The sequence below is a fragment of the Mustela erminea genome, chromosome 13 (genome assembly GCF_009829155.1).
Source record: "Mustela erminea isolate mMusErm1 chromosome 13, mMusErm1.Pri, whole genome shotgun sequence".
Lineage (NCBI taxonomy): Eukaryota > Metazoa > Chordata > Mammalia > Carnivora > Mustelidae > Mustela > Mustela erminea.
The window spans coordinates 27,195,953-27,219,484 of NC_045626.1; the positions used below are offsets into that span (position 1 = coordinate 27,195,953).

At 39.1% G+C, this 23,532-nt stretch overlaps 1 protein-coding gene across 6 annotated transcripts in view; it reads right to left on the bottom strand.

Annotated features, from left to right (window-relative positions):
* Positions 1-23,532, bottom strand: part of C13H18orf25 (chromosome 13 C18orf25 homolog) — an 89,699-nt gene that overhangs the window by 57,642 nt on the left and 8,525 nt on the right. The window contains exon 1 of one of the 6 annotated variants that reach the window (XM_032309635.1): positions 13,232-13,252. The exons of the other annotated variants lie outside the window; for them this stretch is intronic. The gene's annotated coding sequence lies outside the window, so the exon portion shown is untranslated. Of the gene's footprint in view, positions 1-13,231; positions 13,253-23,532 lie in introns of those variants that run through there. 6 annotated transcript variants of the gene reach the window in all.

Sequence of the window (23,532 nt, forward strand, 5' to 3'; positions counted from 1 at the left end):
GGTTTGGGCTCAGGTCATGATCTCAGGATCCTGGTAGAGCAGTGTAAGACTCCCAACCCAACCGGAAGCCTGCTTCAGGAGGCTCTCTCCCTCTACTCCTCCACCTGCTTATAAGCTCTTTCTCTTTCTCTCTCTCAAATAAATAATTAAATCTTAAAAAATAAAAACTTGTAGGATTTTTATTAAGAACAGTAGGGGCCACTCCCATTCCCCACCCCCCCAGCTCAATAGGTTCTGCCTAATTAGGTGGCACAGACCTGGATGATCTGTGTTTGCACTAACAAAGGAGCCCCCAAAGTGGAATGGTTGGCCACACCTATACTCAGGGGCATTACTGATGCAAGTGACCATCTCACCAGCAGGCAGACAGGGCAATTGAGCGTACCACTAGCCTGAGGATGTGATCATGAATGGATCAAGCATATTCTTCGCTGACACTACAGGATTATGCAGAGGAGATGCCAAAAACCTTTAGTGGTGGGAGGTATTTGAGCACAATTTCTGACCAGGCACTAGCTGACCAGTAAACTATGCTGGAAAGGACAAGAGCAAAGAATAGAAAGCCAGGTTTAAAAGTTAAAAGAGAAAAAATTTAAAAACTGAGCAGAGACATAAGCAACAACACAGTACGGGAGAGACAGATTTCAAATGTATCCCAGTTACCCAAACAAAAACACAGCAACCCTTTCAAAGGGAAAAACAATTAGAATCTAAAGCTGCTGCAATATATTATCTAAAGTGTCCAGTTTTCAATAAAAAATTAAGAGACCTTTGAAGAAATAGGAAACGTGACTCATACACAGGAGATAAAAAGCAGTCACTAGAAAAACAATGTCCTCAGATGATGGACTTCACAAAGACATCAAAAGAGCTATTTTATTTTTTTAAATATTTTATTTATTTATTTGTCAGAGAGAAAGAGAGAGAGGGGGCGTGCACGAGTCAGCGCTGGCAGAGGGAGGGGCAGAGGGAGAAGCAAGCTCCCTGCTGAGCAAAGAGCCGGATATGGGGCTTGTTCCCAGGACCCTGAGATCATGACCTGAGCTGAAGACAGAGACTTAACCCACCGAGCCACCCATGCGTCCCAAAGGAGCTATTTTAAATATGTTCCAAATACTAAAGGCAAATACATTTTAAAAATTAAAGTATGATAACAATGAATCAACAAGTAGAGAATCTCAATAAGGAAACAAATTCTTTTTTTTTTTTTTTAAGATTTAAGATTTTATTTATTTGACAGACGAAGATCACAAGTAGGCAGAGAGACAGGCAGAGAGAGAGAGAGGAGGAAGCAGGCTCCCTGCAGAGCAGAGAGCCCGACATGGGGCTGATCCCAGGACCCTGGGATCATGACCTGAGCCGAAGGCAGAGGCTTTAACCCACTGAGCCACCCAGGCGCCCCAAGGAAACAAATTCTTAACAGAGGAACAAACAGACATTCTGCAGTTGGAAAGTATAAAAACTGAAAAGAAATTTCACAAAAACGGCTCAACAACAGATTCAAGATGCCAAATAAAGAAATCAGCAAACAAAATAAGTCAACAGAAACTGTGCAATCTGAAGGATAGAGAGAAAAAGATTAAAGAAAAATTAATAGGGCCTCTGAAACACAAGGGACAATTATCAAGAACACCAACATGTATATAATATGAATCCTAGAAAAAAATGAGGTAGAACAAATACTTGAAAAAATAATGGCCCCAAACATCCTCTAAACTGATGAAAAACATCAATTCACACATATCCAAGAAGTTCAACAAATCTCAAAGGAGACCTCAATAAAAGCCACATGGATACATCATAGTCAAACAAGTGAAAGACAATTAGAAAAATCCTGAAAGCAGTAAAGAAAATTCATCATATACAAGAAAACCACATTAGATTAGCAGTTGATTTCTCATTTTGAAACACTAGAAACCCAAAGGGAGAATGACATTCAAAGTGCTGAGGGGAAAAAATAAGAATTCTACATCCAACAAAAATATTCTTTCAAAACAAAGACAAAAGGGGAACCTTATTGGCTTAGTCAGAAGAGCATATGACTCTTGACCTTGAGGTGGCAAGTTTGAGCCCCGTGTTGGCAACAGATATTACTTTAATTTTTTTTTCTTTCTTTTTTTTTTTTAACTGGGGGGTGCCTGGCTGGCTCAATGGGAAGACCATGTGCCTCTTGATCTCGAGGTCATGGGTCCGAGCCCAACACCGAGTGGAGGGATTGTAAAAAATAATATGATATAATATAATATAATATGACATTAAAATAAAGTAAAATAAAATAAAACTACTAAAAATTTTAAAAATGTAAAGGAAAAGAATTCCTAGATAAGCAGACTAAGAAATCTCATTGGTAGCAGACCTGCTTTAAAAGAAATAATAAAGGAGGGGCGCCTGAGTGGCTCAGTGGCTTAAAACCTCTGCCTTCAGCTCAGGTCATGATCCCAGGATCCTGGGCAGCATTGGGCTCTCTGCTCAGCAGGGAGCCTACTTCCTCCCCTCTCTCTGCCTGCTTCTCTGCCTACTTGTGATCTCTGTCTGTCAAATAAATAAATAAATAAAATAGAATAAAGGAAATTCTTTAGGCTAAAAGGAAAGAATCTGTGACTCAAATCCACAAAATGAAATGCAGACAAAAAGTGGTAAATATGTATGTTAACACAGAAGATCCTATAAATGATTATTTCTTCTCTCACCTTCTTTTAAAAAATAAATGGTTGTAAAAAGCAGTAACTGTAACACTGTAATGTGAGATTTATAATACACACAGATGTCATATATGTAAAAGTAATACTTTAAAAAGGAGAGAGGAGACGGAGCTCTTCCCTACTGGTGCAATGTTTCTATATTTTACTGAAATTAAATAAACATTAATTTGAACACTGTGATAAATGAAGATATAGGTATAATCCCTAGAGCAACAATTTAAAAAAAATTTTAAAATACAGTTAAAAAACTAACCCCTGCAAAAAAAACATTAAAGGTACAGAGGTACCTCAACAAAGGAGACATTATAAAAAATAAAATAACAGGGGCGCCTGGGTGGCTCAATCATTGTCTGCCTTCCGCTCAGGTCACGATCCCAGGATTCTGGGGACAGAGCCTCGCATTGGGCTCCCTGCTCAGCAGGTAGCCTGCTTCTCCCTCTCCCACTCCCCCTGCTTGTGCTCCATCTCTCACTGTGTCTCTCTCTGTCAAATAAATAAAATCTTTAAAATAAAATAAAATAAAATGACAAATGTAAACCCAACTATATTATAACTGTATTAAACATAAATGACCTAAATATTCCAAACAAAAAGCAAAATATTGTCAGAATGGATAAAAAAGATCCAACTGTAAAAAAAAACAACAAAAACAACAACAAAAAGATCAATTTTATATAGTCTATGAAACATACCTTAGGTTCAAAGATAAAATAGGTTGAGAGAAAAATAGAAAAAGATATATTACACAAAGAGCAACCACAGGAGAGCTAAAATATTTATATCAACATCAGACAATAAGAATTACTAGAGACAAAGAAGGACATTTCATAATGACTCAAAGATTAATATATCAGTGAAATACAAAAATCAAAATATATGAAGCAAAAGCTAACAAAATGAAAAGGAGAGAGAGAATTCAACACCCATAGTTGTAGATTTCCAGCCCTCACTGTAAAGACAGAAAGTCAAGAAGAATTTAGAAGACTTGAACATTATAAACCAATTCAATCCATATGACAATATGGAACACCCCACCCCTGGGTGGTTGCTGGCATTTACAACTGGGTACAGGGTAACCCCAAATTCAGATGTGGACTACTGGAGGGTGCCTGGCTGGCTCAGTTGGTTATGTGTCTGACTTGGCTCAGGTCATGATCTCAGGGTTGTAAGACTGAACCCCACACATGGTTCTGCACTGGATGTGGGATCTGCTTTAAGATTCTCTTTCTCGGGGCGCCTGGGTGGCTCAGTGGGTTAAGCCGCTGCCTTCGGCTCAGGTCATGATCTCAGGGTCCTGGGATCGAGTCCCGCATCGGGCTCTCTGCTCAGCAGGGAGCCTGCTTCCCTCTCTCTCTCTGCCTGCCTCTCTGACTACTTGTGATCTCTCTCTGTCAAATAAATAAATAAAATCTTAAAAAAAAAAAAAAAAAAAGATTCTCTTTCTCCCTCTACCCCTACCACCATTTTATCTCTCTCTCCCTCTCAAAACAAACAAACAAACAAAAAAAAAAAAAGTGATGTGAACTACTGGAAAATTAAAAAGAGAAATAATCAACTTTAATATGAACTACATAATGCTTAGGAACATGTCTCAAAAAAAAAACCACAGAAATACAGATCTGGACATTATCAATGTAAGCACAGGTGGTAGATGACTGTATCAGCTAATCCAGGGAGAAAGCATAAAACGTAAACATAGGAGAAACTCTAAACAGATTTTTTTTTTTAAATGTGAATCTGAAAAAAAAAATGTGAATCTGTTGCTTTAGTGTATAAACTGATAGGTAAAACAATTATCCTTGGAGGGAAAAAAATGAAAGTATCAATAAAACACACAGAAGAAAGTCTTACTTCTCACAACATATTCTTAGATGATTAACAACTTCTTATAAACTTAGAATTGTGAGAATGGACCATGACTGATGGGGGTCTTTTTTTTTTTTTTTTTTAAGATTTTATTTCTTTATTTGACAGGGAGAGAGAGATCACAAGTAGGCAGAGAGGCAGGCAGAGAGAGGGGGGTAAGCAGGCTCCCTGCTGAGCAGAGAGTCCAATGCAGGACTCGATCCCAGGACCCCAAGATCATGACCTAAGCTGAAAGGAGAGGTTTAACCCACTGAGCCACCCAGGTGCCCAGAATGATGGGGTCTTATCTAAGGCCAACCACTACAGGAAACCCTCCTCAGAGTTTTGACATAGCACTGTATATAAAAGCATTAAGCATTCAACATAACAAAGATTTGCCTTAGTTTATACTGTTCAATTTTACTCCTAATGAGCAACTAACCATGCTTTAAACACCATTATAATGACACAAAATGAATGAGTAAACTGAAACGGTATTGTCCTTCCTAATGTGACAAATGCAAACTCAAGTCATTTGCTGTTAGAAGTTTACTGTTGCTACAGGCACTGTTCCGTTGAAACCACAAGTTGACACAAGCACAGCCCATTAAGTGAAACTGCTTCTAGGAAAGATCTTGCTCTACAGTCACGTAAAATGGGGCATTCTAATTAATAGCACTCCTACATCTGTTTAGTTCATATCACCACCCTAGATGTATAAGAAATATAAGCAGCTAATGCTTCAAACAATCTATATGAACCCATTAACTTACAGTGCTTCTCCACATGTACAGTTATTCATGAATTCCAACATTGCTCTTACACAAAACAATGCACTAAATATGAAAAAGCAGCTTTAAAGAGGGCCAGTGTTTTAATGACAAAATAACAATGCTTTCGACCACTAAAGCAGAAGATATATTTCCTCTGTCACAAAACTTTAAGTTAAAAAAAAAATCCATACAAGTGACCCTATTTCCTTGCAATAAAATGGGATTGTTCCAAACAGGAAACCTTCTACTGTTTTATCTAATCTAGTGTCAATTACCAAGTGATAGGGCTTACACAAACCACCCCCGGAGTACACTGTTTCAAACAGAATTTATAACATAGTTTTTTTCCTCAAGATTTAGTCTACATTGGTTTTTCATTTTGTCTAAAATTTATACTTTAAAAAAAAAAAATTCTGCCTATATCTGTGACCAAAAACGACCTAATATAAAAACAACTACAAGCAACACTATAACCTTTAATGTGAGTTTGCTCTTATCCTCAATACTTAAATTCCTTACCTACTTCCCTCCCCCCAAAAATTTATACCTACAAAATTTCAAAGATACTAAGTAGGTATCAAAGACCACTAAAACACAAATTTGGATACAAGTTTTCTGCTTTTTAAAAAAAAATTTTTTTTTATTTTGAAGATTTTATTTATTTGACAGAGATCATAAGTAGGCAGAGAGGCAGGCGGGGGTGGGGGAAGCAGGTTCCCTACTGAGCAGAGAGCCCAATGCAGGCTCTATCCCAGGACCCTGGGATCATGACCTGAGCCAAAGGCAGAGGCTTAACCCACTGAGCCACTCAGGTGCCCCATGTTTTCTGCTCTTTAATCAAAATAGTCAGACTGTTGTTGTTTTGGTTTTTGGTTTTTTGGTTTTTGTTTTTAAGAAATATTGAAAATAGGGCACCTGGGTGGCTCAGTGGGTTAAGCCGCTGCCTTCAGCCCAGGTCATGATCTCAGGGTCCTGGGATCGAGTCCCACATCGGGCTCTTTGCTCAGCAGGAAGCCTGCTTCCCTCCCTCTCTCTCTCTCCCTGCCTGCCTCTCTGTCTACTTGTGATCTCTCTCTGTCAAATAAATAAATAAAAATCTTTAAAAAAAAAGAAAGAAAGAAAGAAATATTGAAAATATTACCAAAGAGAGGTACACATATCATTATTTTTACTAAATGAACATACACATATAACAACCACACAGATACAGAACATTTCCCAAGTCCCAGAAACCTCCCCCATGCCACCTCTAGTCATTACCTGCCCTCTCCCAATAGTAACCATTTCTCAGACTTTATCACCACAGATCAACGTTGTCTATTCTTAACCTTCAAGATGGGGAAATAGTCTATATTCATGGATTGGAAGATTCATTATTGTTGAGACGTCAATTTTTCCCAACCTGATCCAATGATTCAGTGTATTCCCAATCAAAACCCCAAGCTACCTTATACTGACATACAGATCCTAAAGTTTATATGGAAAGGCAAAAGATCGAGAAGAGTCAACACAATACTAAAGACTGAAGGACTGACATTACCCAACTTCAAGACTTACTATAAAAGCTACAGTAATCAAGACAGTGTAGTATTAGCCAAAGAACAGGTAACACAGATCAATGGAACAGAATATAGTGAGCCCAGATGTAGATGCATGCAAACACATTTAACTGACCACTGACAAAAGAACAAGAAAAACAATTCAGTGGATAAAGTCTATTAAACAAATGGAACAACTGGACATTCTCAGGGAAAACAATTGTCTAGACACAGACCTTACACCTTTCACAAAAATTAACTCAAAATGGATGAGAGACATACACATAAAATGCAAAACTAAAAAACTTATAGTGGGAACCCGGAGAAAATTAAGGTGAACTTAGGTTGGGCAATGAATTGTTAAATATTATACTAAAACACAGCCCCATAAAAAAGACTTTATTATAATTAAAAATTTCTGCTCTGCAAAGGCGCTGCCAAGAAAACAAAAAGTTTGAGGGGCGCCTGGGTGGCTAAGTGGGTTAAGCCTTTGCCTTCAGCTCATGTCGTGATCTCGGGGTCCTGGGATCGAGCCCCGCATTGGGCTCTCTGCTCAGCAGGGAGCCTACTTTTCCCTCTCTCTCTGCCTGCCTCTCTGTCTGCTTGTAATCTCTCTCTGTGTCAAATAAACAAATAAAATCTTAAAAAAAAAAAATTTGAAACGTATGTCCATGTCTCACCTTTAAAAAAAAAAAAAAGAAAAACAGGGGTGCCTGGGTGGCTCAGTGGGTTGAGCCTCTGCCTTCGGCTCAGGTCGTGGTCTCAGGGTCCTGGGATCAAGCCCGACATCAGGCTCTCTAGAGGCTCAGCGGGGAACCTGCTTCTCCCTCTCTCTCTGCCTGCCTCTTTGCCTACTTGTGATCTCTCTCTGTCAAAAAAAAAAAAAAAAAAACCTAGTTGAGAACCTCTTTAAAAAAAAAAAAAAAACTTCTCTTTTTAAAGATTTTATTTTTGAAAGAGAGAATGAGCATGGTGAGGCACAGAGAGAGAGAACCTAAAGTAGACACCTAACTGAGCAAGGAGCCCAAAGTAAGGCTCGATCTCACAACCCTGAGTTCATGACCTGAGCCAAAACCAAGAGTGGGATGCTTAACTTACTGAGCCACCCAAGCACTCCAAAAAGCACACGTCTTTCTTGTTCTTTCACATCAGCTATCACACTTTAAGATCTATCAGCGTCTTAATTCCTTACCTTCCACTGTTTAAGCCAATGTAATCTAATCTCTGTTCCCATCATTCCACTTAAAGCTTGCTAAAACTACCTTTATTTCAAGTCAGTAAATCCAGGAGACATTTTGGGACACCTGGGTGGTTCAGTCTTTAAGCATCTACCTTTGGCTCAGGTCATGATCCCACAGTCCCGGGACTGAGCCCTGCATCAGGACTCCCTGCTCAGCAGGAAGCCTGATTCTCCCTCTCCCACTCCCACTCCCCCTGGTTGTATTCCCTTTCTTGCTGCCTCTCTGTCAAATAAATAAATAAAATCCATAAAAATATATAAATAAAAATAAAATAAAAAATAAATTTTTTAAAATGTAAAATATATATATATAATTAATTAAATCTTTTTTTTTTTTTTTAAATCCAGGAGACATTTTTAGTCTTCATTCCTTACCTCTCAGCAGTTATCTGACGCTGTTAACCACTCCTTCCTTGAAAATCCCTTTCCATGGACTTCTATCCATCACACTATTCTGGTTTTTCCTTCTTCCTCACTAACTCAACCAACTTATATATCCTTTATTGACTTATTCTCATCTCTCTAAATTTAGTTATGTTTTTAAAGAATTTTTGTCCCCATTTAATCTGCCATGTTTCATCCCACTGAATTCTCAGCCCACGTAAGATCATTTAAGTACCACTTCATTAGAAATAGGAAGGCCATGGAGAGAAGCCAGGATGCGTTCAACCAAATATTCCATCATCTGTCATCTGGCTTGATGAGGCACACTTCCAATGTGAGGTGTCAGAGTGATGTTCTTCAACTTCAACAACAGATTATCTATTGGAAGGGGCCCTGAGTATGTCATGTCCAAAGTTGCCGTTTTAATAATCCCTGTCTGAGGTGTTTCCACCAGGTCATCTTGATGAACTAATAGACATTTTCCAGTTTTTAAAGGATATGAAGCAACAACCAGATGAAGAGACACAGAGGGAAAGTATGTGGAACTTCCATACCCTCCCCAGGCATACCACTCTCCCCAACTTCCTAGTGTTCAACAACCCAAAAGCTCCAAATTTAGTTCTTCATGTCCCAATCTTAGGCCCTTCTCTTATTGCACTTCTAGGTGGTATCATCCACACCCTTAACTCCCTAATTCTCACCTTTAGCCTGAAGGGTTTTTCCAAAGATCCCCAAATCCTAATGACCAACTGCGTCCTTTACATTCTACTTAAATTATCTCAAAGAGAGGCACCTGGGTGGCTCAGTTGTTAAGCATCTGCCTTCTACTCAGCTCATGATCCCAGTGTCCTGAGATCAAGCCCTGCATCAGGGTCGCTGCTCTGCAGGAAGCCTGCTTCTCCCCACTCCCACTCCCCCTGCCTGATCTCCCCTCTCGATGTCTCTTTCTCTCTGTCAAATAAATAAATAAAACCTTTTAAAAAATAAAATAAATAATCTCAAAGATACTGCAAATTTAATGTTAAAAAATATATATCCAAACTTGCCTCTCCTTTAGCAAGCAACTAATGTACAATTAACTCTGTCTCATTACCAAATCCAAAAACATACCCCCAAATCTCATTCCATCACCAAGTCCTATCAACTTAGCCATCCAATACAATCTTCAAATATTTTCACATCTCACTGCCTGATCTATTATAATAATCATAGTGGTTCTCCCACACTCACTCCTGATTACAAGTACAGCCAGAATTGTTTCTGTTTAAAAAAAAACTGGGGGGGGGGGTGCCTGGGTGGCTCAGTGGGTTAAAGCCTCTGCTTTCAGCTCAGGTCATGATCCCAGGGTCCTGGGATCAAGCCCTGCATCTGGCTCTTTGCTCAGCAGGGAGCCTGCTTCCTCCTCCCTCTCTGCCTGACTCTCTGCCTACTTGTGATCTCTGTCTGTCAAATAAATAAATAAACAAATAAATAAAAATTAAAATTAAAAATTAAAAACTGGGGTGCCTGGGGGGCACAGTTGGTTAAGCATCTGACTCCTGGTTTCAGTTCAGGTCATGATCTCAGGGTTGTGAGATAGAGCCCTGTGTGGGGCTCCAAGCACAGCAGGGCATCTGCTTCAAATTCTCTCCCTCTCCCTCAATCCTTCCCTTCCCCAACCCCCCTGCATGTCCTCTCTCAAATAAATAAATCGTCAAAAAATTAAAATCTGTTCCTGAAAAAATGTAAAATCTGATCTTGTTATACCCCTGGTCAAATTCTTCATAATACTAAAACTACATTTAAAAGAAAAACTAGGGCAGAAGACATTTAATTCAACTAATATGTATCAAATGCCTATTATGTCAAGTAACATGCTAGGTTTGGGATTACAAAAAAATGAATAAATCCCAGTACTCACACTAAGGTGTGATCAAATACAAATTTGTAGGTTGAAAATCTACTATTTGTTTCAGAGCAGATAAAGACAGTAAGAAGTTCACACAAATGAACTGAATGAGTCCATTCAAGTAGGGCAAAATTAGGCAAGTCCTACAAAAGAAGTATAAAGAACTCCAGACTTTCACAAGCTCAGAACTAGAAAAAGTATCCACGAAGGGGATAATTTAACTGCACTTGGAAAAGTAAGAATGATTTTAATAAACAAAAGCAGGAGTTAAAAGGGCTATTATAGAATCTTAAAACTCTGTAACAGAAGAGACATAAGAAAAATCAAAAGCAACAAGAAAGGTCAGAGGTACTGGACTCAAAACCCACTATGAGGGGCGCCTGGGTGGCTCAGTGGGTTAAAGCCTCTGCCTTCGGCTCAGGTCACGATCCCAGGGTTCTGGGATTGAGCCCCGCATCGGGCTCTCTGCTCAGTGGGGAGCCTGCTTCCCCCTCTCTCTGCCTACTTGTGATCTCTGTCAAATAAATAAATAAAATCTTTTAAAAAAACAAAAACAAAAACAAAAAACCCACGATGGGATTTCAAAGTTTCACAGGAGGTAACTTGGAACTGATTAGATTAAGATGAGGGGTCTACTTTAGCAAAGAACCATAATCCTGCATAACCAAAACTGCTCTCCGTCTCTTTTCGTCTCTTTTCATCAATGTTACTCTCAGCACTCATACAAAAAGGTAGTAGCACTAACACTAGACAGTGGTAGCAGTAAGATATGGTGACCTAACACATTTCAAACAAGAAAACAAAAGTTCACAAAAACATCAGTGCTGACACTAGAAAAGGGAATTTGAAGTGCTATGAGTCCACTGACAAATTATTCATGTTCTCTAAGCCTCAATTACCTTGTTTGTAAAACTTTAGTCCCTGGTAAGATGAAATGAGTTACACATTCAAAGTACCTAATATGTAAAAACCACAAAGTCAAATTTCAAGAAACTGTATTTTTTTAGCCTATCTATTCTCTTCTTCCTCTTCACTTCAAGCCCCTCACAGAGCTAACACGTCACTTCTCCATTCATTCATGTATGCAGCATTCATGCATTCAGCACAGATTTACTGAGTACCCAGCATCAGCTACTGTGCCAGGCACTAAGAAATATACAGTACCTTCCTAGCAGTACTTGCAGTCTAAAGAACAGACAACTGTGGGCGCCTGGGTGGCTCAGTTGGTTGAGCAACCTGCCTTGAGCTCAGGTCATGATCCTGGAGTCCCAGGATCAAGTCCCATATCGGGCTCCCTGCTCAGCGGGGAGTCTGCTTCTCCCTCTGACCTCTCCCCTCTCATGTTCTCTCATTTTCGCTCCCTCAAATAAATAAATAAAATCTTAAAAAAAAAAAAAAAAAAGGAAGAGACAACTGAATAATCACATGATTGAATAATCACACAAACAAATACAAAATTTACTACCGTGGTAAGTATTACAGAGAGAAGATATACTGGCACCACAAAGAGAGAAAAGGAAGAGGAATGTAACATAGCCTAAAAGATACAGGAAGGCTTCCCTGAAAAGTAAATAGGAACCCACTCTTTTAAAGAGGGGAAGGAGACATAGATTTAAGCTGGTTTGTACTTCAAAAAGAGCACTCTGGCAGCAGAGACAGGATGGAAAAGAAGACAAATAAATGTCAACAGAACAATTCCAAGGCAAGGCAAAAAATTACAGTAGCTCTAGACTGATGGTACTGGCAACAGAGAGATGTGGATGGATAGGAGGTTACAGAGCACATATGTAGAGTGAGAAAGGTGTCGAGGACAAGTCTTTGGTTTCTGGATTCTGCAACTAGTCTGACAGTAGAACCAACCACCAAGGGAACATGAAAGGACTTGTGTAGTGAATGGAGGGGAAAAGTACATCAAGAGTTTGGTTTTAGGGTGCCTGGGTGGCTCAGTGGGTTAAGCCGCTGCCTTCGGCTCAGGTCATGATCTCAGAGTCCTGGGATCGAGTCCCGCATCGGGCTCTCTGCTCAGCAGAGAGCCTGCTTCCCTCTCTTTCTCTCTCTGGCTGCCTCTCTGTCTATTTGTGATTTCTCTCTGTCAAATTAATAAATTAAAAAAAAAAAATCTTTAAAAAAAAAAAAAAAAAAAAAAAAAGAGTTTGGTTTTAGGCTTAGGGATTTTAAAGTGCCTTTGAGACATTTGAAGAAATCTTAGAGAAGCACTAAGTATTTAATATTCAGGTCTAAAAGTCAGCAGAGATTGGGGTTGGATTTTCCTGCCAATAACATTAAAGTATTCTTGGCGTTCCTGAGACCAAATAAAACAATGAATCAGGGGGCACCTGGGTGGCTCAGTGGTTTGGGCTGCTGCCTCTCTGCCTACCTGTGATCTCTGTCTGTCAAATAAATAAATAAAATCTTTAAAAAAAAAAAAAAAACAATGAATCAGAAAGATAATTCAAATCTTGGGGGCACCTCATGGCTCAGATGATTAAGCATCCGCCTTCGACTCAGGTCATGATCCCAGGGTCCTGGGATAAAGCCCCATGCCTGCTTTTTCCCCTTCCTGCCCCTCTCCCTGCTTGTTCATTCTCTCTGAGAACTAAATATTTTTTTTTTTTTAAAGAAAAATTTAAATCATGAGAATCAGTTACTATTGTCTCTATTTGTCTGCACCTGACTCTCACTTTCTGTAAAAGTAAGGACATGAAAAAGAAAGGCAACAAGCAGAGAAAGAAAGAAACCTGGTTTCTAACCTTAGCTCTGCAGCTAACTGTGTAACCGAACCGTGTAACCTAACATGAGGCTCTAACTTTGTTCTTCAGTTCCTTAGCCGTAAAATTTTAAAAGTTGAGTAGAGGGGGCACCTGGGTGGCTCAGATGGTTAAACATCTGCCTTCAGCTCAGGTCATGATCTCCAGGTCCTGGGACTGAGCCTCATGTCGGGCTCCCAGCTCAGTGGAGAGTCTGCTTCTCCCTCTCCCTCTTCTCCTCTTGCTTGTTTCTCTCTCTCTAATGAATAATTTTTTTTTTTTAATCTTTAAAAGAAAAAAAAGTTGAGTAGGGAATGGAAATATACAGATTTTGCAAGTTAAGAGAAACAAAACGTGTATATATGGAACAATCTAAGAATACTTTAAAAAGTCGAAAGCATCATAAACACATATTGCTCGACACTATTTCAATATATAGCATGTATGTAGGAAAGACAAGCAGTTGTTTCAGTAGTATTTTAGTGCTAATCTTTCATTTTTTTTTTAAGATTTTATTTATTCATTTGACAAATATCACAAGTAGGCAGCGAGGCAGGCAGAGAGAGAGGAAGGGAAACAGGCTCCCTGCAGCACAGAGAGCCGGATGCGGGGCTCGATCCCAGGACTCTGGGATCATGATCTGAGCCAAAGGCAGAGGCTTTAACCCACTGAGCCACCCAGGGGACCCCTAATCTTTTATTTTAATGAAAGTGATAATTTTTCATTTTAGTAAAAATAACTGTGAATAATCCACCCTTTGGGATGACTGCATAGAACTGTTTGATGCCCAAGGATACACTACATCTGTATATATACATATAAATAATAACATTACTAAAATAAAGCGCTCGTAGGGTGTCTGAGTGTCTCAGTTGGTTAAGCTTCTGGCTCCAGCTCAGGTCTTGATCTCAGGGCCCTAGGGTTGAGCCCCAGGCTCAGCCGGGAGTCTGCTTATCTCTCTGCCCCTCCCCCTGCTTGTATGCACACACTCCTATTACTCTCTGGCAAATAAATAGTATCTTTTTTTTTTTTTTTTTTTTTGAAGATTTTATTTATTTATTTGACAGAGAACACAAGTAGGCAGAGAGGCAGGCAGAGAGAGAGGAGGAAGCAGGCTCCCTGCTGAGCAGAGAGCCCGACGCGGGACTCGATCCCAGGACCCTGAGATCATGACCTGAGCCGAAGGCAGCGGCTTAACCCACTGAGCCACCCAGGCGCCCAAATAGTATCTTTTTAAAAGTAAAATAAAGCCTGGGTGGCTCAAGCCATGACCCTGGAGTCCTGGGATGGGGTCCCACATCAGGCTCCCCGCTCACCAGAGAGCCTGCTTCTCCTTCTCCCTCTGCTGCTCCCCTTGCTTGTGTTCTCTCTCACTTTGTCAAATAAATAAGTAAAAATCTTTAAAATAAAAAATAAAGCAATATTTAACCTCCGGAAAATCAGCTAAGCATTTAAAAGTATAACCCGCCAACAAGGCGAATTCTATAAGGCAAATACTATCACCCTATTTTACATATAGGGGCAAAGTTAAAGAATTTGCACAAAGTCAATACTGGAGTCAGGATTTTCACAGAAGCAATTCCAGAGTCCAAGCTCTTTATCACTCATCACTGCACAGTATATCCCACCTAGCACCATTCCTTAAAATAAGGAGCTGCTCAATAAATATCATAAATATCTGCTATTGATAATCCTCAATCCTATTTTTTCATAATTATGTGGTAGCTTTGTTAAGCCAATGTACAGGGCTTTGGAGTTAGAGAAATCGAGATTACAGGGAGGGGTTTATATAGAAACTCTGCAGATTTTGAAAAACTTAAATACAACCCATACCTGGTGCTTCCTCCCCACAAAAAAATGTTAGGATAAAGTAAACGGAGAGCAAAACCCACAAGACTTACAGTAAAGTGACTATTTTTTATCTGGCACATATATGACTTCGGCCAAGTTATGTAACTTCTCTGAGCCTATTTTTCAGTTACAAAATGATACTACAGTACTAACCTCAGAACTTTTTTTTTTTTTTTAAGATTTATTCAGTGGGAAAGGGAGAGTCTTCAAGCAGACTCCCTGCTGAGCACAGAGCCAGGCATGGGCTCAATCTCACAACCCAGGATCATGACCTGAGCCAAAACCAAGAGTCAGACACTTAACCGACTGAGCCACCCAGGCACATCCTGCAAAATGTTACTATGAGTATTAATTTCACTAGTGTGTGAGAAAATATTTCGTAAACCATTGAATGCCAGATTAACCACGGAGAAACATTTAATTTGCATTTTATAGTTTTTAAAACAGACCTGTTCTTGTTTTAGCCTAAGAGGAAAATTTCTTCTAACACTTGGCATCTTTTGAAAAACTAATAATTAATTCTTATACCAGTGTGGGGGGCAGGAGGGACATAAATATTTGCTATTGATAACAGTAATAAAGTCAAGAAAAAGAAAGCTTTCAATATTTTGATTTTCAGTCAAAAGTGCTAAAGGATATACAGCCAAAAATTAGAAGCCACCAAGATGTCCTATAGCAGGTGACCATTCAAGTAAACTGAGGTACATTCAGACAATGGAATATTATTCAATGCTATAAAGAAATGAACTATGGGGCACCCATGTGGCCCAGGTGGTTAAGGGTCCAGTCTGACTTTTGATTTTGGCTCAGATCGTGACCTCAGGATAGTGAGATCGAGCACCTTATCAAGCTCCCAGCTCAGCGAGCATCTACTTGAGATTCTCTCCCTTTCTCTCTGCCCCTCCCCCTACCTGTGCATGTTTCCCTCTCTCGAAAATAAATAAATCTTTAAAAATATATATGAGCCATTAAGCCATAAAAAGACATGGGGGAAAAAACTTAAATGTATATTATTAAGAAAAGAAGCCAATGTAAAAGGCTACATACTCTATAATTCAAACTATATGACATTCTTGAAAAGGCGTAACTATGGAGAAGAGACACTAAAAAGCTCAGTGGTAGCCAGAAGCTTGGAGGAGGGAAAAATGAGCAGGTGGAGCACACAGGATTTTTAGGGCATGAAACTACTCTGTACAGTATTACAGTGGTGGATATACATGATAAAGTTGTCCAAACCCAAAAATTGTACAACACCAAGAATGAGCCCTAATGTTAACTACGGACTCTAGGTGATGATGCGTCAATGCAGGTTCCTCAGTTGTTAGAAATGTACGACTTCTGAGGGGCCACGTTGATAATGTGTGGGAGCAAGAGGTATATGGAAAAATCTCTGTATCTTCCACTCAATTTTGCTGTAAACAAACTACCAAAAAAGAAAAATAAAGCCTATTAAGACAAATACGTCATCAAAAAAACCCCCCGGTTGCCAAGGAGAAATGGAGAAGGGAGAGGAGTAACAGGTGAAGCACAGGAGATATCGAGGGCAGTGAAACTTTTCTGCTGGATACCTAAGGAAGGACAGGCATTTGTCAAAATCCACAGAACTGTTATTCCATGTTACGGTATCTCTATTCTTCAACACAAAAAGTGAGACCTAATATAAACTTGGACTTTTGTAATGTATCAGTATTAGCTCGTAGTTGTTAACAAATGCACCAACAATAGGGAAACTGAAGAGGAGGAACTCTCTGTGCTTTCTCTCAATTTTTCAGCAAAACTAAAACTGCTCTAAAATATAAAGTCTATTAATTTTTTTTTTTTAAATGCTGAGGAAATTGTAAGCTTGGAGCTACTGGGAAGCCAACTTTGCCCTCATGAGAATAAAGCCTGACTGAAAATGAAGCCCACAAAGAAAAGCAGTAGAGAGCCAGTAAACAAACAGGAAAAATAGTGCCCAGATGTCGAGTGTGAGTTCCTAGCTCCAACTAGGTTAGAGGCCAGCTACACACAGGACTTATCAAAATTAAAGGAACCTATTAAATCTCACTTTTGCTTTTTAAAAAGTGCATATGATGCTACAATATCCATGTTAGTCATCTTCTGCATACCATTTTTGTAAAAGCTAGAGTCACTGCTCACAGAAAACCATCAAAGTTAACAGATTTACTTGTAGACTTAACCGAAAAGTTGACATGACATCAATCTGCATTGCCCTGGCCTTTGCTTCTCAGCATCAGAAAACTAGTACCTGTAAGCACTACTGCTGAGGACTATTAGATATAGCATAAAACTCAACCATGAATCAGCCAAGATCTCAATGTTTTAAAAACATTCAAGGGTTATTTTATTTTCAAAATTTTATTTATTGGGGCAACTGGGTGGCTCAGTCAGTTAACAGTCTACTTCAGCTCAGGTCATGATCCCTGAGTCCCAGGATCGAACCCCACATTGGGCTCCTACTCAGTGTGGAATCAGCTTCTCCCCCTGCCCTCACGCTGCTCGTGCTCTCCCCCTCTCTGGCTCTCTCAAATAAAAAGATATATAAATATTTAATACAAATATTTTAAATATTAAATTTTAATATTTAAAATAAATAAATAAAGATTTATTAATTTGTGAGAGAGTACATGCATACGTAGGGGAGGAACAGAGGGAGAGAATCCCAAGCAGACTTCCTGCTGAATGGAAAGACCAGCTCAATGTGCAATCTCTCCACCCATGAGATTAGATCATGACCTGAGCTGAAATTATAGGAGTTGGATGCCCAACTGACAGAGCCTCCCACACACCCCTCAAGGAATATTTTAAAAAGCAAAAAAAGATATAGGCGATTTCAACTGAAAAGCCTACTAAAAGAATGCTTCTGTTGCTATTTTTAAAACAAACTGATGACTGTATTATTGCCTATTTGCAGGCTTTTTACAAAGCTACAATTTAAAAAGATAACACACAGTTAAGTGGTCTATCCACACTGACAACTATCTAAACAATTCCATTTAGGTTTCCAGAACATTTTAATTATTTTTATTAATTACTGCTCATAGTTAACCTGAAATATATAATCCTCATTTCTAAGAAAAGAATATGTAGGTCAATGGCCAAGATATATTTAGATAGACTTAGATAGATATATTTAGAACACTTTCTGAATTTCCAACCTGTTTCTTAATCTAAGACACACAAGTAGCCTCCTTTAACCAAAATGAAAATTCTGAACATCTGGATCTTTACAAAACATCATTTAGGTTATACATTTTAAAGATACGGCTTTCGTCAGACTCCTTTAAAATAAGTTTTCCTAATGTATTTGAGGTTTGATATTTAAAATTCAGGTTTTGTCCATGAATATACAAGAATAACTCCTCTGTGTGAATCAAGGCACATCTATGCTGTACACCAAAAAAGGTAAACAAGACTGCTCCTTGCTTAGACCTACAGTTTCTTCAGAAAGGCCTACAAGGCATGTATTGCTCAAGTCTCACTTCAGCATCATTTTGCTCCATTAGGCTCCAAATTCTTCAACATGCTAAGATCTTTTCTGATTCAGGAGATTTTGCCCTTGCTGTTCCCACTACGAGGAAAGGTAGTCACTATTCTGAAATCTGGTTTGCTCTTGTATTTAAGATCTCAATTGAAACCCACCTTTAAAAGGCCTTCCTTAAATACACTAAAACACCTCCTCTCTCACCCGTATCCCCAATATTCTCTATTTTTTAAAAGGAAACTAAAATTACCTTGCTCATTTGTGTTTACAGTTTATTGTCTGTCTGCTTCATAGAATGTAAGAGGGCAGGGAATCTGTCGCTTTGATTACTGTATCTGCAGCAATTAGAAAAATACCCAAAACCTGCCAGACACTTAATATTTGTTGAACAACATATATTTATACAGTATTTATGAAGCAAAAGACATTTTGCTAGGGCCTGTGGATATCATTTTTTAAATATAAGTTTCATTTTCATTAAAATAGAATCTTAAGGACATTTTGCTATTTCAAACACTGGCTTTTACAATATCTTATTTTTTTAATAATTTCCCAACCATTTAAAAATTTTAAGGACAAACTCTGCTACAAGTGCAGTTACCCTTTACTTCAGCACCAGCTTTATCTATAAATAAGCTACATATTAGCTTAACACCTGCCTTTCAGATATATACAATAATGATAAAGGCTTCAGTAACAATTTTTTTCTTTTTTTTTTTAAAGATTTTATTTATTTATTTGACAGAGAGAGATCACAAGTAGGCAGAGAGGCAGTCAGAGAGAGAGAGAGGAGGAAGCAGGCTCCCTGCTGAGCAGAGAGCCTGATGTGGGACTAGATCCCAGGACCCTGAGATCATGACCTGAGCAGAAGGCAGAGGCCTTAACCCACTGAGCCACCCAGGCGCCCATAATTTTTTTTTCAATAGCAGCTACAGGAAATGCAACTGACATGGGATTTTTTCCTTGCTTCAATCTATGGTTCAATTAATATAAGCTATTAAAGTTTAAATTCTAAGCTACTTCATTATTCAGTTTCACCCACAATTATACAAGAATACATGTTTTGTGGGGCACCTGGATAGTTCAGCTGGAAAAACGGGCAACTTTTTTTTCTTTCTTTTCAAGATATTACTTTTTGACAGAGAGAGGGGGCACTCAAAAAGGGGGAGCAGCAAGCAGAGGGAGAAGGAGATGCAGGCTCCCCACTAAGCAAGGAACCCAATGCAGCACTCGACCCCAGAACCCTGGATCAGAATCTGAGCCAAAGGCAGATGCTTAATCAACTGAGCCACCCAGGTGTCCCGAGTGTTTAACTCTTGATCTTGGGACCATGGATTCAAGTCCCACATTGGCAGTGGAGACTACTTTTAAAAAAACACTTGAACCAAAAAAAAAAAAAAATCTTTTATATAAATCAAAATATATCTGCATTTTATACTTAAGAAGGCAAGGATACTCCTTTGATAACTTTCCCTAAAAACAAATATCCATTGTTTTTATTCACTTTATAGAGACCACACAATCACCACCTCTTTGGTATCTTTATATCTGAAAAAAGCAGTGTACTTTTGCATGCTGCACTTACTTAAAACCATGCCCAAGCATACCATACAATTTAATCAATAAAAGGAAAAACTATGCCAGGGCACTTTGGTGGCTCAGTTGGTTAAGCATCTGCCTTCAGCTCAGGTCATGATCTCAGGGTCCTAGAATCAAGCCCTGCATCAGGCTCTCTGCTCAGCAGGGAATCTGCTTCTCCCTCTTTGGTCTCCCTCTCTCTCTATTAAATAAAAATAAAATCTTTGGGGCACCTGGGTGGCTCAGTGGGTTAAGCCTCTGCCTTCGGCTCAGGTCATGATCTCAGAGTCCTGGGATCGAGCCCCGCATCGGGCTCTCTGCTCAGTAGGGAGCCTGCTTCCTCATCTCTGCCTGCCTCTCTGCCTGCTTGTGATCTCTCTCTGTCAAATAAATAAATAAAATATTTTTTTAAAAAAATCTTAAAAAAAAAAATAAGTTAAAACTATGCCATATAGGGACGCCTGGGTGGCTCAGTTGGTTGGGCGGCTGCCTTCGGCTCAGGTCATGATCCCAGCGTCCTGGGATAGAGTCCCACATCAGGCTCCTTGCTAGGCAGGGAGCCTGCTTCTCCCTCTGCCTCTGCCTGTGCTTGCTCTCGCTTCTCTCTCTATGACAAATAAATAAATAAAATCTTAAAAAAAAAAAAAAACTATGCCATATAAAGGAGGGAAGGAGTTATTAAGCAAGGGAAGTGCAGTCCAAATAGCCTCAGAGCAGTCTAAGCAAATTTTTTAAAGTTATTTTTTTATTGGTTTAGCTTTGAAATCCAAAAATTGTTAGCTGGCTTATAGTTTAAATATCCAGTTACATGTGTTTGTTCAGGTTTTTGTTTGTTTGGGGGTTTTTTAGGACTTTTTATTTTGGGGGACAAACAAGTGGCTCAGTTAGTTAAGCATCAAACTCTTGATTTCAGCTCAGGTCATGATCTCAGGATTGTGAGATCAAGGCCCATATGGGGTTCCACACCATGCAAGGAGCCTGCTTAAGGTTTTCTCTCTCCCTCTCCCTCTGTCCCTTCTCCCCTTAAAAAAAAATAAAAGAGGCTGTTCTATTAAAAAAATGTATTTTCAAGTATAATCTCTATACCCAACATGGGGCTCTAACTTACAGCACTGAGATCAAGTCACACGCTCTACTGACTGAGCCAACCAGGCACCCCTCATCTATGCATTTATTACTGAATCTATGATTCAAAAATGATGAACTCTCCTAGCAATAAAATTAAAAGCAACTGGACTGCTTCTACACTGCTATAAAAACACTTCTTATATGAATGGACCTTAAAAACAAAAGAAATCATGAGACCACCAACAACAATGTAGCTTAACTCTGAGAGAGTAGAAATTTCTGCCTCCAAGAGTTGCTTGCATATGTTCTTGCATATGTTTGCAATTCTTGCATAGCTTGCATCTTCTACTGACTCACTTGCAGTAGTAATAACTTTCCTAATAATTGGGACGAAGGTTAAAAAAAAATTCCATGACAATTATGGGTTTTTGTTTTTTGTTTTTTTTAAGATTTTATTTATTTATTTGACAGACAGAGATCACAAGTAGGCAGAGAAGCAGGCAGAGAGGGGAGGAAGCAGGCTCCCTGCTGAACAGAGAGCCCGATGAGGGGCTCAATCCCAGAACCCTGGGATCATGACCTGAGCCAAAGACAGAGGCTTTAACCCACTGAGCCACCCAGGCGCCCCCAATTATGGGTCTTTAAAACCACTTTCTAAGTTCTTTACCTAACTTTGCCTACCCTATACCCAAAAACTTAAAAGAAAAGGCCCAAGTTAAGGTGTTTTGAAGTTTTGCATGGTTTTACTTTTTAAAATATAAACATGGGGACGCCTGGGTGGCTCAGTTGGTTAAGCAGCTGCCTTCGGCTCAGGTCATGATCCCAGCGTCCTGGGATCGAGTCCCACATCGGGCTCCTTGCTCCGCAGGGAGCCTGTTTCTCCCTCTGCCTCTGCCTTCCACTCTGTCTGCCTGTGCTTGCTCTCACTCTCTCTCTCTCTGACAAATAAATAAATAAAATCTTTAAAAAAAAAAAAAAAATATATATATATATATAAACATGAACCGAAGACAGAGACCAAGAGACAAATTGCAACCCAAGAAGATAAAACTAGAATGAAGCAGGGCTTTCAGTTTTGTAAGCCTACTTCCTGCTGGTGTGGGCAACTGTCAAAGATTATGAAGTGACTCTACAGTGTCAGAGAAGTTGGATACAGATAATATGACAAGCTAAGGGTGGAAGAGAATCACAGTATAAATAATCATCCAAAAAAAATTAGCACCTAATAAATTACCTGATTTTTCTGACTGTAGCACACAACACATACACTGCTATGAGGGTGATTTTTAAAGCAAACACACACACAGCAATGACAGAAAATTTAAGCCCAAGAAATTAAGAGTTAGTTAACCTTAAACATGGGGTGGGGGGAACAGCACAATATGAAGAAAGTAATAAAAAGAAACTAGTCACTTATGCAAATGTTTTTACCTACCCCTCCAGCCCCATTATATTGCAATCTCCTCTGAACACAGGGATTACGTTGTTTTCAGTTCATTCACAGTTCCTAATACTTAATGGTCTTTTCCCTTATATACAATATTTAAATCTTTGTTAAACTGAACTGAATCATTTTTAAAAATCACCAAGACCACTAATGAAACCCCTTGTTTGCTTAATAGAACTATCAATCTGTATATAAAAATATTTTCCATTACATAAAGTCAACATGACTTCTGACAATGTAACTCTCCTTTCCACATAAAACCTAAGACAGGGGCACCTGGGTGGCTCAGTCATTAAGCGTCTGCCTTCAGCTCAGGGGATGATCCCAGAGTCCTGAGATCCAGTCCCTCATCGGGCTCCCCACTCAGTAGGAGACCTGTTTCTCCCTCTCCCATTTCCTCTGGTTGTGTTCCGTCTCTTGCTGTCTCTGTCAAATAAATAAACAAAATCTTTAAAAAAAAAAAAAAAAAAACCCTAACACAAAAACGGACACCACTAATAACCTGGTATTTTTCCTTAATTAGAATACTAAATATAGGGGCACCTGGGTGGCTCAGTGGGTTAAAGCCTCTGCCTTCAGCTCAGGTCATGATCTTAGGATCCTGGGATGGAGCCCCGCATCGCATGGGGCTCTTTGCTCAGCAGGGAGCCTGCTTCCCTCACTCTCTCTCTCTGCCTGCCTCTCTGCCTATTTGTGATCTGTGTCTGTCAAATAAATAAATAAAATCTTTTAAAAAAAGAAAAAAGAATACTATATATAAATGTTTGTGAACTTATGCATAAAGATGCAAAAATAAACACAACTAAACTAAACTTCTTAGGCAACATAACACAAATAAGGTAAAAGTAGAATTATCTTAATAAAAATCAAAACAAAGCCCCCAGTTCTAGGAAGAGAATCCACTATGTCTTTAACAGTGATGTTGCCAAATCTTTTGAAATAGAAAAATCAATCTTTTTTTCTAATTTTTATATATGCACACTTCAA